This window comes from Siphateles boraxobius, unplaced genomic scaffold, assembly GCF_051911475.1.
Source record: "Siphateles boraxobius isolate OS27281-9 unplaced genomic scaffold, OSU_SipBor_1 6, whole genome shotgun sequence".
Lineage (NCBI taxonomy): Eukaryota > Metazoa > Chordata > Actinopteri > Cypriniformes > Leuciscidae > Siphateles > Siphateles boraxobius.
The window spans coordinates 1,674,973-1,689,232 of NW_027509186.1; the positions used below are offsets into that span (position 1 = coordinate 1,674,973).

Here is a 14,260-nt window from a genome sequence, read left to right on the forward strand (position 1 = left end):
TCGTCTAACTAAGGGAACTTTACATTGTAGTTTATATACATTTCAAGGGGGAGGGATTACATTGTGAGGAACAAAGCATGTAAATGAGCTGAAACATGAGAACAGAACGGTGCAGGACTTCTCACACTGAGATAAGAACTCCAAGACAAATGGTCTCAGTAATAAAATAGCAGGTGTTCAAACTTGCTCAGCATGACTCTTCACCCGGTAAAACAATGAGAACAGGAAAAGCCTAGCCTTCTCGCACTGAGATGGGACAGTCAGGAATATCCTGCTGGGAACCCCTACCGTTTGCAGAGATTTCCTGGTCTCATCATTTATAAACTTTCTCTATATAAAATACTATTGTATTGGAAATCTAAATTAAACATTTAAATAAATTTTGTAATCCTACAACACCATATTAAAAAACAAGGTCTCTAATTTAATAATGTAACACGTTTTATACAGACACTTCATATTTAAACGGTATTAGATTATTTTTTGGATTCACTGGCTTCTGTGAAGCGTTGAGCTAAAATGACGCATGACCCCGTTCCTGGAAGCCGCGCTGATCGGATACAACTACCTGTCTCTGCAACTCCTCGTTAGTATAGTGGAAAGTATCTCCGCCTGTCACGCGGAAGACTGGGGTTCGATTCCCCGACGGGGAGATCCAGTCCTTTACTGCTGCCAAAAGACCTTAACAAATGTTTTGCTCCAGGAAACAAGTTACAGGAGAAGTTGGCAAGGGGCCTCGGACGACTGTTTTAAAGACAGCTTGAGAAAAATGCAATGCGTTGGCCGGGAATCGAACGCATACAGCAAGAATGGACTGCCCCAGGAATCGAACCCATAGCAAGAATGCTCATAATCAAGGTCTTTAATTTACAAATGTGATGCGTTGGCCGGGAATCGAACCCGGATGAACTGCTTGGAAGGCAGCTATGCTCACCACTATACCACCAACGCAAGACTTATGGATGTAGGCTGGAAGCCGTGTTGTGCGGTCAGCAAGAATTTTCGCAATACATTAGCAGCTGGCAGGTGGAGATGAACTGAAACTCTCTTTGTTTGGACCTGGCACTTAAAAAAATGGCATGAACTTATTGACCTGACCTACCAGGCACCATATTAAAAAACAAGAGGTTAATGACACAATATCCTCAAAATCAGGAAATAATAGTACCCCAAACTAACACATACAAGACATAGAGTGCAGTCACCATCACACACACACATATTAGACACATATTTTAACTGTTCATTTTTAATGTTCGCTTTTCATTATATCATCTCTAAAAAGATTTAAATTTTAAGTAAGATTTTAAACTTCACATTTTACTGTAGCTTTTACCTAATTTTACATGGTCTCTTAACCAGTTTCAAAGCATGTCTGTTCATTATTCATTTGATCTTAGAAAAGTCAGCTGGATTTTGGTTCATTATCACTATTTTGCTTCAGCTTGCTCTAGCAGGCCGATAACAGAAAGACAGACACAGTTACCATCCCTGCCTCCACTCAGACAGTCTCTCTCTCTCTAATGGCGCTTTTCCACTACACAGTACCAGCTCGCCTTGGCTCGGCTCGGCTCGACTCGACTCGCCTTTGTTTGGTTTTCCACTGTGTAAAAGTTGTACCTGTACCTGCTTTCGGGTACTTTTTTCGTACCACCTCCGGCGAGGTTCTAAGCGAGCTAAGGCGATACTAAAATGTGACGTAATACAATGCCGACTGCTGATTGGTCAGAGAGAATCGTCACTATTCACTGCGTCATCATTGCACGCCGCAGACGGAGTATCCAGAATAACCAGAGAATAACCCCGCCATTTTTAAATAGTTTGCCCAGATATACTAAACTTACTATTATGGCAACTCGGAAGAATACGCCGTGGTCAAACGAGGAGGTGCAGACTTTCCTATGTTTGGTTGCCGAAGAAAGGATCCAGCGAGAGCTTGATGGGGCAACGAGGAACGAAAAAGTTTATCAAGAAATCTCCGAACTGCTGTCCACACATGGCTACAACAGGACTTTCCAGCAATGTAGGGAAAAGTTAAAAAAACTGAAAAGTGACTACAGAGCTGTAAAGGACCACAACGGCCGCAGTGGTTCAAACCGAAAAAGCTGGAAGTAGTACGAACAGATGGACGGTATCTACGGCCATAGACCGGCGAGCAACGGGAGGGAGGGTGGACTTGACTCGGCCACCAGTTTGTTGGAGTCGCTGTTGGAGGATGGTGAGTGTTTAAAATTTACATTACATTAATCATGTAGGCGCACTCTGCTTGAGAGTTTTGTTTTCTGTAGGCTGGCTTTTGAAAAGCTGAAGCTCACTTATAACATCGAAGACTGTAAACTTGTGTCGCAGATAACAATTGCTGCTACCGCTAACTATCTGCCATTGCTATTTTCGTATTGTGTTGACTTTTGTATGATCTTTCTATCTAGATTCCTTTTCGACGAGCGAGAATGGTTCAGTGACTCCCACTGATGACACGTCGGCACCGGAACCAGCGGCACCATCGACACCAACAAGATCAGCAGCGTCGACACCGAGACCCGCAGCAGCGTCGACACCGGCAACCGGTTAGTATATTGGAGAAAAAGTAAACTCTTCTAGCCTGTTGTCTGTGAATCTATACACACTTTTTAATATATCATTAATCGTATCAATAACTCATTAATATAACGTAAACATACTTGCATAACAACAGGAAGCATTCCCAGTTATGGGAATGCAGGATTCATTAATAAACCTGTTCAGTATTTTTATAACTTTCCAGACGTACACCTATACTGTACACATGGTATTTTAAAGTTGACATTTACTAAAATAGATGTTTAATAAATACATTAAATACATTTACTCAGATGTTAAGTCATTATATACTATATAAGTAATAGTAAGTTGTGGGCTTGTCTTTTTTTATGTAGAAGCTGTAATGATAATACATGTGAACAATTTACAACACACACAACCTTTGAATGAAACGTGACTTGTCCGTTTTTCTTTATAACTCATTCATTGTAATTATTTTTTTGGCCAGGACGGAGGAAACGAAAGAGGGAACAGGAGCATCTGACTGTCCTGAGGGAGATGCATACATCGGATGTCGAGCAGCTGGAATTGAACCGGGCACAGCGGGAGCGCCATTTACAGATGGCACTCGATGATGCAGCACATGCCCGAGAACTAGAAGCGGCTTTAAGGAGAGAGGAGATGGCTGCAATGTCGTCCTTCAACCAGGCCTTTCTGGGAACCCTGAGCCAGCTTGTCCAGGCACTGAACCGGCGGGATGCTGTTCCACCGCCCCTGGACTGAAACCCCATTGTTTATTTTAATTTAATGTTTGCACTACATGTAACATATGTATATAGTTGGATGTGTGAATTTATATTAATATTATATTTTTTTCTATTTGTATGCGTGTTTAAATAAAACCTTTTTGAAACTTATTACAAACAGTGTCTTTTTTTGATGGTTTGCCTTTTTACAAGGGTTTAAACAAGTATTTTCAGATTTTATACTGTGATAACCTTTAATGAAAAACAGCAGAGACAACATATTTAATGATAATGTATTTATTTAGCAATTAAAATAACGCATCAGACCCTCCCGTACATCTCTGCCCTCCTCCTCAACACCCTGTGCCACTGGCACCACAGGCTCTGCTGCTGCAGGTGCATCCCAGTCATCGTCATAGTCCTCTCCATGACTCTCACAAAGGTTATGCAAAGCACAGCAAGTAAGAATCATAGATTTCACGATTGTAACATCACAGTCATTTCTTTTCATGAGGCAACGCCACCTTCCCTTCAGTCTACCAAAAGCGTTTTCAACCACTACCCGTGCTCGACATATTTTCTTGTTGTAGATCTGCTGTTCTACTGTCAGCCGTCCAGTGTCAGTGAATGGCTTTAGGAGCCAGTTCTGCAGGGGATAGGCAGAATCTCCCAGGATGTAGTAGGCAACATTCACCCCACCAATATTCCTGGTGTAAGCTGGAAAGTGGTTGCCACGGCTGGCCAACTCCCACAATGTGGACAGTCTTAAAACACGAGCATCATGCAATCTGCCAGGCAGTCCTGCAAACACGTTCCAGAACAGTCCTTTTCCATCTACAACACCTTGAAGGACCTTGTCTCTCCATCACTGGACGCAGTTTGTTGTACAAATATATGAATGTTTCTTCCGACATTCTGAAGTTCTGAACCCACTGCGCGTTTGTGAAACCAGGAACAATAACATCCCACCACTCGGTAGCTCGGTTGAAAGCCCAAACAGACGGTTTGCCGCGGCGACTTTGCAAAGCTAAACAGATCTGAAACACATAAACCATGCACATTTTAGTACGTAATACTGGTAGCTATAAAGTTGATTAAATACTTTGCATATAGTATAGTATTTACACATATGCAAACGTTAGCTATGTTAGCATAACTTACCCTCTTGCGTCGGCTTTGAACAACCGGATTCGTCTCGTAGTCTGAACTCTGTAGTAATTCCCAAACTCTCCTGTTTTTTTCAGCAGTGTTTCGTTTTTCTGCCCTCAGCCTCTCATGAAACAACGTTTGTCTTCTTGCTGTGAGAAACAGCCACATCCCGAGGATCAAAAACAGCATATACTCGATTTCCCCCATTGTCCTGTGTGTGTGGGTAGCGGATGTGTGTCGCGTATAAGATTACGTCACGGCAGTTTCCTGCGGCGTCGCTATGACTACCGGGTACTATTTGTGGCGGTACTATCTGCAATGGAAAACGGAGCGAAAAGCGAGCCGAGTCGAGGTGAGCCGAGGCGAGTCGAGCCGAGTCGAGCTGGTACTGGTAATGGAAAAGCGCCATAAACAAATAATCTTTTCAACAGCCTCCTAAGACTGTAATTTAGACAAAATGTAATATTAAATTTATTACATTAACCTTTTACCATTCACCTTTGTTATCCAGACTCTTCTCAAACCTACAAAAGCCTGTCTTCCTCTTTAGCCACCACCATGCCTAACGACCTTCAGGAGTTAAAACTATGTTATAGACATATTAGCTCAACATTAACTCTTCTATACATTTTACTTGCCCATATGGCAACCAACATCATGTCCCTCATATAATTAAGTTTTGTTAATGTCTCCGCAGCAAATAATGGCAATCACCTCATGGAATCAGCTGGCTCCTGAAAGCCCACTCCCGTTAGCTATTTATCTTTAATTTTCTTCTCTTCAGGGTGTCGTCCCCTGGCATAGTTGCAGACACTTGTCACAATGAAAATCAAGACATACAATCAATGCGGTTTCTGGTGAGTGGTATAGAGGAACTCACATTTCTGGGTCAGACTGCCGTAACATTAATTTTAACCTCACAGCGCATCTCACCTCTCAATGCTCTGCTGACCCCGGTGGCCTCCAGTAATCAGCGCTCAACTCTCATACCTTTCTCACAAATAACACCTCCATCCGGAGGTGCCCAATGTTCGTGACCCCCTGCGTTGGGCTGTCCCCTGGCCAGGAAGATCATCCCGTCATTGAGTAGCCACTCGTACACACGTACACACTGGTGACCGCTCTTTCCCAATACAATCAGTTTTCTTCAACAGAACTCAGCTGTTTTCTGGAGCTTAGGAAAGGCACGTTCAAGAGTCACCAGAGCCATTCCGATTGCCTAATAGTGTTCACAGGGAGACAGGTTAATAACAACAGTATTTAATCACTTAAATCCATTAACTATCTTAAAAGCAGCAACCTAGCTACTTAGACTATACTCAGTGAATTTAGATCACAGCCGTACATTCAGTGTACTTCATCTGTAGCCGGAGCCATCGGTCCTGAATGGTGGAGACTAAATGAGACAAAGTTGTTACTGGTCCTAAAATACGCTAATCAAAATGTCACCTCTATCGTTTAAGGTCTGTATTATTTTAAAGACTTCTTTAAAGTCATTCAGTTTTACTTTTAACATTTTTAACATTTAAATACAAATTGCCCTCTGAATGGTAATGATTTCTTTTAACATCTCTGTGTCTATGGTTTTCAACTGAAACACTGTGCTTTACTATAAATAGCTTATTATCACTTATGACACAGGCTCAGATAACAGCTTTTAGATGACATTGAATGAGAGAGAGACTCTGAGGCATTCAAGACTTCAAGTCCATGCCAATTTGGGTCACAACTTTTTTTTTCTTTTTTTTTTCTCTCTCGGGATCGTTCCTGATGCATCCCTGGCAAACAACCCTATTTTTGTTAGTATCCCTAACTGCCTGATTCACTAAATTCGGGGATCCCCTATCTGAGATGGAAGAGATTGAGCAGATTTACGGTGCCACTGGACCTCCCGTCCAGGGACGTACTCTGCTGGGGTGGTGCTACACCATTAATGCCCAGCGGGGCCCACACAGAGCACGCTTCGCTTGCGCTGTCTGCTGCCGTTACCCTTAACGACGCTCTCAGCGACTTCTTATCCTCTCAGCAGTAGGCCTACAACTTACTCCTTCACTCGCCTCATCGGAGTGAAGGCTCTCCCGCTCTCCTTCAAAATCTCTTCCAGTCAGACAGCCCTAACAATTAATAAAAGCTTACTACCTTGTGTGTTGATTTGCCAGAGATGTCACCACGGAATGATTGCCCGCCGCATCCTCCACCAAACTGTAAGGGGTATACAGTTAAAGACCCAGAACCAGATATGAAGAATGAAGACCCAGAGTCAGAATTATAAAAAATTAAAGAAAATATTTACTGAAGATAGTTTGCAGTTTCATCAGCAGAAGTCAGCTTCAATACTCGCACAGGAGTTCGTAGGCCGCCCCGCTTACAGTTACAAAGATCACAGCAGTTATACGATTTCCAAGGTCTAAGCTACGTCATTGCTTACAGGATGAATGATTCTCATTGGCTATGAAATAGATAAACACAGTAATTTTCCACACATATACAGATAGACTGAAGCATATCTCCATCGATTATGCAGCTGAAGTTAGGCACGTCATGACCTTCCAGGTCGCAGATTTGGGTTGCTGGGCGCCAGCATGTCCAGAACAACAACTCAGTCAATCTCCAATAATGCCAGTGGTTCCTTAACCTGTAACCAAGAAGACTAACACACACACCGACACACAGCTTTTCCAAGGTTGGATTTGGCCAGGCTCTCACTATAAACAGGAGAGTCCTCTCAAAACATCAAGATAATGCGTTCTTTCTCTCAAGGATAGCTAAACTTTAGTCTAACTGGAAAGAAAGGCTTTAACAAAGAAATGGCCCCTTAAACGATTGGCTTCAATGACCCCTATATGTTTTAACACATTGAAGACCTTTCTCAAACACAATACAAGTCAAGTCAAGTCATCCTCATTTATATAGCGCTTTTAACAATGTAGATTGTTTCAAAGCAGCTTTACAGAGATAAAGATATAATTTAAGGTAACAGAGATTGGTTTGGTTTTATAGTGGCTCTTGAAAAATGTTTTTTCCAGCTAAAGTTAGTTTTGATTGATTCACTTCCATCTAAATGATAGTTTGTTATTAAGGGTAACCTTCTTTCTCTCAAGGATAGCTAAACTTTAGTCTAACTGGAAAGAAAGGCTTTAACAAAGAAATGGCCCCTTAAACGATTGGCTTCAATGACCCCTATATGTTTAAACACATTGAAGACCTTTCTCAAACACAAAACAAGTCCCTATTTCATTTCTGGAAGCTGTGTTAAATAAGCAAGCACTGCATTCAGATATCAAATACAGACATTAAAGAATACATGAAAAGAACATTTCAGTAATCACACTGGTAACTTATATAAATAAAGTAAAATCTCCAGAGAAGTCATTCAATTCATTTGATATTTAGAAGGAAAAATATTGATTAATACCTTAATTATAATCAATCATTACATATACATTGAAGCAGCAGTGGATTCCAATCCACCCCCTTCATCTTGCAGCGGAAGCTGATGGTGAGGGCATCGGAGGAGTGTTTTTGGTCATCTGTTTTTGCTGCTGTTTTAAAAGATACTGCTGCAAATTGTACATTTTGCTGCCTGGCACACACTTCTGCCTCATTATAAAGAAAGCATTTCCGTCTGCCCTGGTATCCCAAATCTTCCTCCAAGTGTCTTGTGCTCTGGATCCAAATCCAACAGTATTGTCATCCTCTGTCAAAACTGGCACTGGATCTGGCCTTTGAGACAGATACTGTTTAAGATCTTCAATTTCCTTGAAGCTTCTTGAATACTCAAGAAAGGAAATGAGGCTATCCTTGCATGGACCCTCTGGGTTGCACTGCCCAGCCTGTTCTTCTTCCTCAACCTTATCGGACAGGTACAAAGCATAGCTGACATCATTCTCTAATAACAACTTGAAAGACTTGCCCTTGTACTTGCCGAACTGAAGAATGCATTCTCCCAACACCTCTTGCTTGTCAGAGACATCCCCTCCTCTATGTAACACAAGAGAACGGGCGTTCAACTTGACCAGATCTTCTCTTTGAGGTGTTGACTTGTCCTGCAGTGAAGGGTTGTCTTTAATTCTTTTTGCCTCTTCTGATGGGTCCCGGCGTAAATGGCCCGACGGGCCTTTCCTGAAAGACACTTTGACTTTCCCTGGGAAGAACACTGTTTTCTTCATGATGCTGTTCTGAAATCAGAATGTATTCATTGGTGTCTCAGCATAAGCATTTAAATACTTACAGTAACAAAATGAAATAAGACAGTTAATACTAAAGCATCAGTGATATACATAAAAGAGTTATTTTACAATGCTATAATATTCCATAATATTACTGTTTCTTAACTGAATAAATGCAGCCTTAGAGCACGTACTGTTTATTAAATTTGCATTATTTAATATTCATTATTTAAATTGCTTTAAAAATGTATATATGTATATATAAAAAGTTAACAAGTTAACTAATTAAAAATGTTAAATTATACCATTAAATTGTACACATATATATATATATATATATATATATTTGTTTCTAATTTAAATGTAATATATGTGTGTGTCTGATATTAATTACATTATAGGAGGACCAAACCCGCAGAAATTAAAAATTAATAAATAAACATGTAAACAAATAAAAAGATAAATTTGATAATAGGAAAATAAATAAAGGAATAAACGACTTGATAAAATAAATATGATTTATTCTTTATCAAACTAATTTTTGTATTATTTCCCTTAATTTATTTTCTGCTTTTATTTATTTGTTAATTAATATTTATATTTGGTCAGCAAGACCAACCAACCTAATTATCATGCACATCAAAAAAATGTAAGAATAGATATAAAACTAAAGAAAGAAAATTAAAAATAAATAAAGATTAAAATAAATAAATCTGGAAATAAATACATATTGGAATAAATAAATAAACAAATAAATGAATGCATAAATAAATATAAGAATAAATGGAACAAACAAATAAATAAAATAATAAATAAATACAATTAAAAATAATACAAATACATTAAAATATAAAAGCAAAAAATTATAAATTAGGGGAAAAATATACAAAAATACATTTGATTAAAATGAATCATGTTTATTTTATCAAGTCTTTTATTCCTTTATTTATTTTCCTATTATCACATTTATTTATCTATCTATTTATTAATTCATTTATTGATTCATTTTTAATTGCAGGTTTGGTCCTCCATACTACTGCACATTACATCTTACTGCACTGTTAACATATATTTTAAGCATATATTTAACAGAATAAATTAGTGACGGAATAATGTTCTTTGACTTGTTAGGTGTACTGTTTCTTATCGTCACAATCCATTCAACACGACAACAATACGATTACATGACAATATACATGCAATTTAAATGATACAAATATTTGAATAATAATGTATATGCGGTCACCTGAGGGAAAATGTGTCTGCAATTTGCATACCCTTTGGTAAATGTATTTCATGAACAATGCTCACCTAACAAGTCAAATAACATTATTCCGTCACTAATTTATTCTGTTAAATTCATATTCAGTCAGTATAGTTCTGACAGCATGACTTAAGTATTACTTCATTCATTTACTCATTTATAATCATCCAGTCATAATGCAGCTCCTTCTTTAAAGATCTTCTAACATCTAAATAATGAATTAAATCAGCTCATCTTCATCTTCAAGTCCACATGGGTGTCCTAGCAGAGTAACAACATGTATTGTGCACATGAACCCAAAATTAAATGCCACTTCGGTTGATATTTTGTAATAAAAGGCAAGAACATTCAACAAATGTCCAAACACATTTTTCGGTCACTTCATTTGAAATAGTATATGTATAAAGACCATTAACTTACTTGTAAAGAATGTGGGCTCTTTTCCAGGCAGGGGTAGTGTGGAACTATGTGTAGGATGAGGTGCAGTCGGTCTCAAAGATAGATTCTGTGAAATTCTATCTCCAAACCGAGAGTCTAAAGGGGAAATCTCTCCTTTATTACTTTTAACCTCTGTAAAAAGCAAGAAAGAGTAGAATAGTGAGAAAGCAAACATAGTTATTTTTTCTACTGCTGCTGAATCATTTACAAATTTGGTAACTATCATGCGGTAATTGTCAAAATTCCTGTCGATTTGGGATGGGCCACAGTTGCTAAAGTTCACTCACGTGTCTGCCTTTTAATTTTATTCTTAAAGCGAGTTCCTAGAATTTCACACAATAAATGTATATATTCACATTATATACTAGAATTACATCTCTTGTGCCTTAATTTCAAAGGCAACATAAGTAATTTTCAAATAACTAAAATAACTTCAAAACAATAATAAAACATTAATTATACGCTGTATATGTTCTAATCGCTAGGTGTCAGTACACTCACTGGCTGTTACCTAGAGTGCCGTGGGCTTGCTATTTGTTCCAAACAACATGGCTTTTGACGCAAGTTTACAGTAACGATAAAAGCATGTGAAGATGCTTTCCAGCATTGACAGCATGCGCCTGCTTTAGTTTGTAACCTTCTGGAGGCCTAGCTTAAACTTTATAAAAGGAAAAAAAGTCACTGTTACAGGATTACCCTTGTAAAGAGTTATGTTGGTAAGAAACAGTTTTGTCTACAAGCTAAAGATGACAACGCCCCTTTGTAGTCTGGGACATGTCGGGTAGACCGGTAGCTCGCTGTGATCGTATAGTGGTTAGTACTCTGCATTGTGGCCGCAGCAACCCCGGTTCGAATCCGGTGAGTTTTCTGGGTGCCATTGAAATTGAGCTCCATGTCACCACCTCTCCTCACCCCGTCCTTCGGCCTACTCTTTTTGTGCACGGCGCGTGTCCTTGATGTGCTCTGGATGTTCGAGTGAATTGAAACTGGGACCTTCTTTGAAAGCATGAGTTCTCAGGTTCGAACCCTTAGAGAAAAGACTGAAAACGAAACGCTCCTATTGATTTCGGAAGAATCTTGTTTCAGAGAGAATATGGTGCGTGTATATTTTCTAATCGCTAGGTGTCAGTACACTCGCTGGCTGTTACCTAGAGTGCCGCGGGCTTGCTATTTGCTACAAACAACTGCGCCTTTGACACAAGTTTACAATAACGATAAGAGCGCGGCAAGTCAACAGCATTGAAGCGTGTGAAGAGGCTTTCCAGACAAGTAGCAGTGAGTTTTTGTTCTTTTTCCTAGCATTATTTTCCTTTAATGACTATTATCATCAGTCTAATAGGCTGCATTCTCACTAATTTGCAAATATATTTTGACATACCAGAGGTTTTGACGGCCGTTCTGAATCTTCGAAGAAGGAAACGCAATGCATTGGAGGACACTCTTTTTTCTGCGCCAATACGATTCATTTTGCTGTGCGTTCGCACGCAGCACGCACGCTTCTCGAGCAAGAGCCCGGATAGCTCAGTCGGTAAAGCATCAGACTTTTAATCTGAGGGTCCAGGGTTCAAGTCCCTGTTCGGGTGAAAGAGCCTCTTTTTGTGGAGCGGTACGTTTTGTTGTTGAGTTCTTGCTGATCTACACTGGCCTCGGGCAGCGACGCTGCAAGGCAGCAAGGCAAACGACATGCCCCTTTCAGACAGCTTGTAGTCGTGGCCGAGTGGTTAAGGCGATGGACTTGAAATCCATTGGGGTCTCCCCACGCAGGTTCGAATCCTGCCGACTACGTTGACAGCATTCGTCTGCTTTAGTTTGTAACCTTCTGGAGGCCTAGCTTAAACTTTATAAAAGGAAAAAAAGTCACTGTTACAGGATTACCCTTGAATAGAGTAATGTTGGTAAGAAACAGTTTTGTCTGCAAGCTAAAGATGACAAGGCCCCTTTGTAGTCAGGGACACGTCGGGTAGACCGGTAGCTCGCCATGATCGTATAGAGGTTAGTACTCTGCGTTGTGGCCGCAGCGAATCCGGGTCACGGCAAGGTTTTCTGGGTGCCATTGAAATTGAGCTCCATGTCACCACCTCTCCTCACCCCGTCCTTCGGCCTACTCATTTTGTGCACGGCGCATGCCCTTGATGTGCTCTGGATGTTCGAGTGAATTGAAACTGGGACCTTCTTTGAAAGCATGAGCTCTCAGGTTCGAACCCTTAGAGAAAAGGCTGAAAACGAAACACTCCTATTTATTTCGGAAGAATCTTGCTTCAGAGAGAATATGGTGCGTGTATATTTTCTAATCGCTAGGTTTCAGTACACTCGCTGGCTGTTACCTAGAGTGCCGCGGACTTGCTATTTGTTACAAACAACTGCGCCTTTGACACAAGTTTACAATAACGATAAGAGCGCGGCAAGTCAACAGCATTGAAGCGTGTGAAGAGGCTTTCCAGACAAGTAGCAGTGAGTTTTTGTTCTTTTTCCTAGCATTATTTTCCTTTAATGACTATTATCATCAGTCTAATAGGCTGCATTCCCACTAATTTGCAAATATATTTTGACATAGCAGACGTTTTGACGGCCGTTCTGAATCTTCGAAGAAGGAAACGCAATGCATTGGAGGACACTCTTTTTTCTGTGCCAATACGATTCATTTTGCTGTGCGTTCGCACGCAGCACGCACGCTTCTCGAGCAAGAGCCCGGATAGCTCAGTCGGTAAAGCATCAGACTTTTAATCTGAGGGTCCAGGGTTCAAGTCCCTGTTCGGGTGAACGAGCCTCTTTTTGTGGAGCGGTACGTTTTGTTGTTGAGTTCTTGCTGATCTACACTGGCCTCGGGCAGCGACGCTGCAAGGCAGCAAGGCAAACGACATGCCCCTTTCAGACAGCTTGTAGTCGTGGCCGAGTGGTTAAGGCGATGGACTTGAAATCCTTTGGGGTCTCCCCACGCAGGTTCGAATCCTGCCGACTACGTTGACAGCATTCGTCTGCTTTAGTTTGTAACCTTCTGGAGGCCTAGCTTAAACTTTATAAAAGGAAAAAAAGTCACTGTTACAGGATTACCCTTGAATAGAGTAATGTTGGTAAGAAACAGTTTTGTCTGCAAGCTAAAGATGACAAGGCCCCTTTGTAGTCAGGGACACGTCGGGTAGACCGGTAGCTCGCCATGATCGTATAGAGGTTAGTACTCTGCGTTGTGGCCGCAGCGAATCCGGGTCACGGCAAGGTTTTCTGGGTGCCATTGAAATTGAGCTCCATGTCACCACCTCTCCTCACCCCGTCCTTCGGCCTACTCATTTTGTGCACGGCGCATGCCCTTGATGTGCTCTGGATGTTCGAGTGAATTGAAACTGGGACCTTCTTTGAAAGCATGAGCTCTCAGGTTCGAACCCTTAGAGAAAAGGCTGAAAACGAAACATTCCTATTTATTTCGGAAGAATCTTGCTTCAGAGAGAATATGGTGCGTGTATATTTTCTAATCGCTAGGTTTCAGTACACTCGCTGGCTGTTACCTAGAGTGCCGCGGACTTGCTATTTGTTACAAACAACTGCGCCTTTGACACAAGTTTACAATAACGATAAGAGCGCGGCAAGTCAACAGCATTGAAGCGTGTGAAGAGGCTTTCCAGACAAGTAGCAGTGAGTTTTTGTTCTTTTTCCTAGCATTATTTTCCTTTAATGACTATTATCATCAGTCTAATAGGCTGCATTCCCACTAATTTGCAAATATATTTTGACATAGCAGACGTTTTGACGGCCGTTCTGAATCTTCGAAGAAGGAAACGCAATGCATTGGAGGACACTCTTTTTTCTGTGCCAATACGATTCATTTTGCTGTGCGTTCGCACGCAGCACGCACGCTTCTCGAGCAAGAGCCCGGATAGCTCAGTCGGTAAAGCATCAGACTTTTAATCTGAGGGTCCAGGGTTCAAGTCCCTGTTCGGGTGAACGAGCCTCTTTTTGTGGAGCGGTACGTTTTGTTGTTG

At 40.7% G+C, this 14,260-nt stretch overlaps 7 non-coding genes across 7 annotated transcripts; 6 read left to right on the forward strand and 1 right to left on the reverse strand.

The window, feature by feature from the left end:
• The first annotated feature begins 581 nt into the window (after positions 1–581).
• On the forward strand, positions 582–653 carry trnad-guc (transfer RNA aspartic acid (anticodon GUC)). Its single transcript has one exon. It is a non-coding gene; the product is annotated as a tRNA-Asp (tRNA).
• Positions 654–879: 226 nt separating this feature from the next.
• Positions 880–951, reverse strand: trnag-ucc (transfer RNA glycine (anticodon UCC)). The gene has a single exon. It is a non-coding gene; the product is annotated as a tRNA-Gly (tRNA).
• A 10,845-nt stretch (positions 952–11,796) lies between these two features.
• On the forward strand, positions 11,797–11,869 carry trnak-uuu (transfer RNA lysine (anticodon UUU)). The gene has a single exon. It is a non-coding gene; the product is annotated as a tRNA-Lys (tRNA).
• Positions 11,870–11,989: 120 nt separating this feature from the next.
• On the forward strand, positions 11,990–12,071 carry trnas-uga (transfer RNA serine (anticodon UGA)). The gene has a single exon. It is a non-coding gene; the product is annotated as a tRNA-Ser (tRNA).
• Positions 12,072–12,972: 901 nt separating this feature from the next.
• On the forward strand, positions 12,973–13,045 carry trnak-uuu (transfer RNA lysine (anticodon UUU)). Its single transcript has one exon. It is a non-coding gene; the product is annotated as a tRNA-Lys (tRNA).
• A 120-nt stretch (positions 13,046–13,165) lies between these two features.
• On the forward strand, positions 13,166–13,247 carry trnas-uga (transfer RNA serine (anticodon UGA)). Its single transcript has one exon. It is a non-coding gene; the product is annotated as a tRNA-Ser (tRNA).
• A 901-nt stretch (positions 13,248–14,148) lies between these two features.
• trnak-uuu (transfer RNA lysine (anticodon UUU)) lies at positions 14,149–14,221 on the forward strand. Its single transcript has one exon. It is a non-coding gene; the product is annotated as a tRNA-Lys (tRNA).
• Positions 14,222–14,260: the final 39 nt, after the last annotated feature.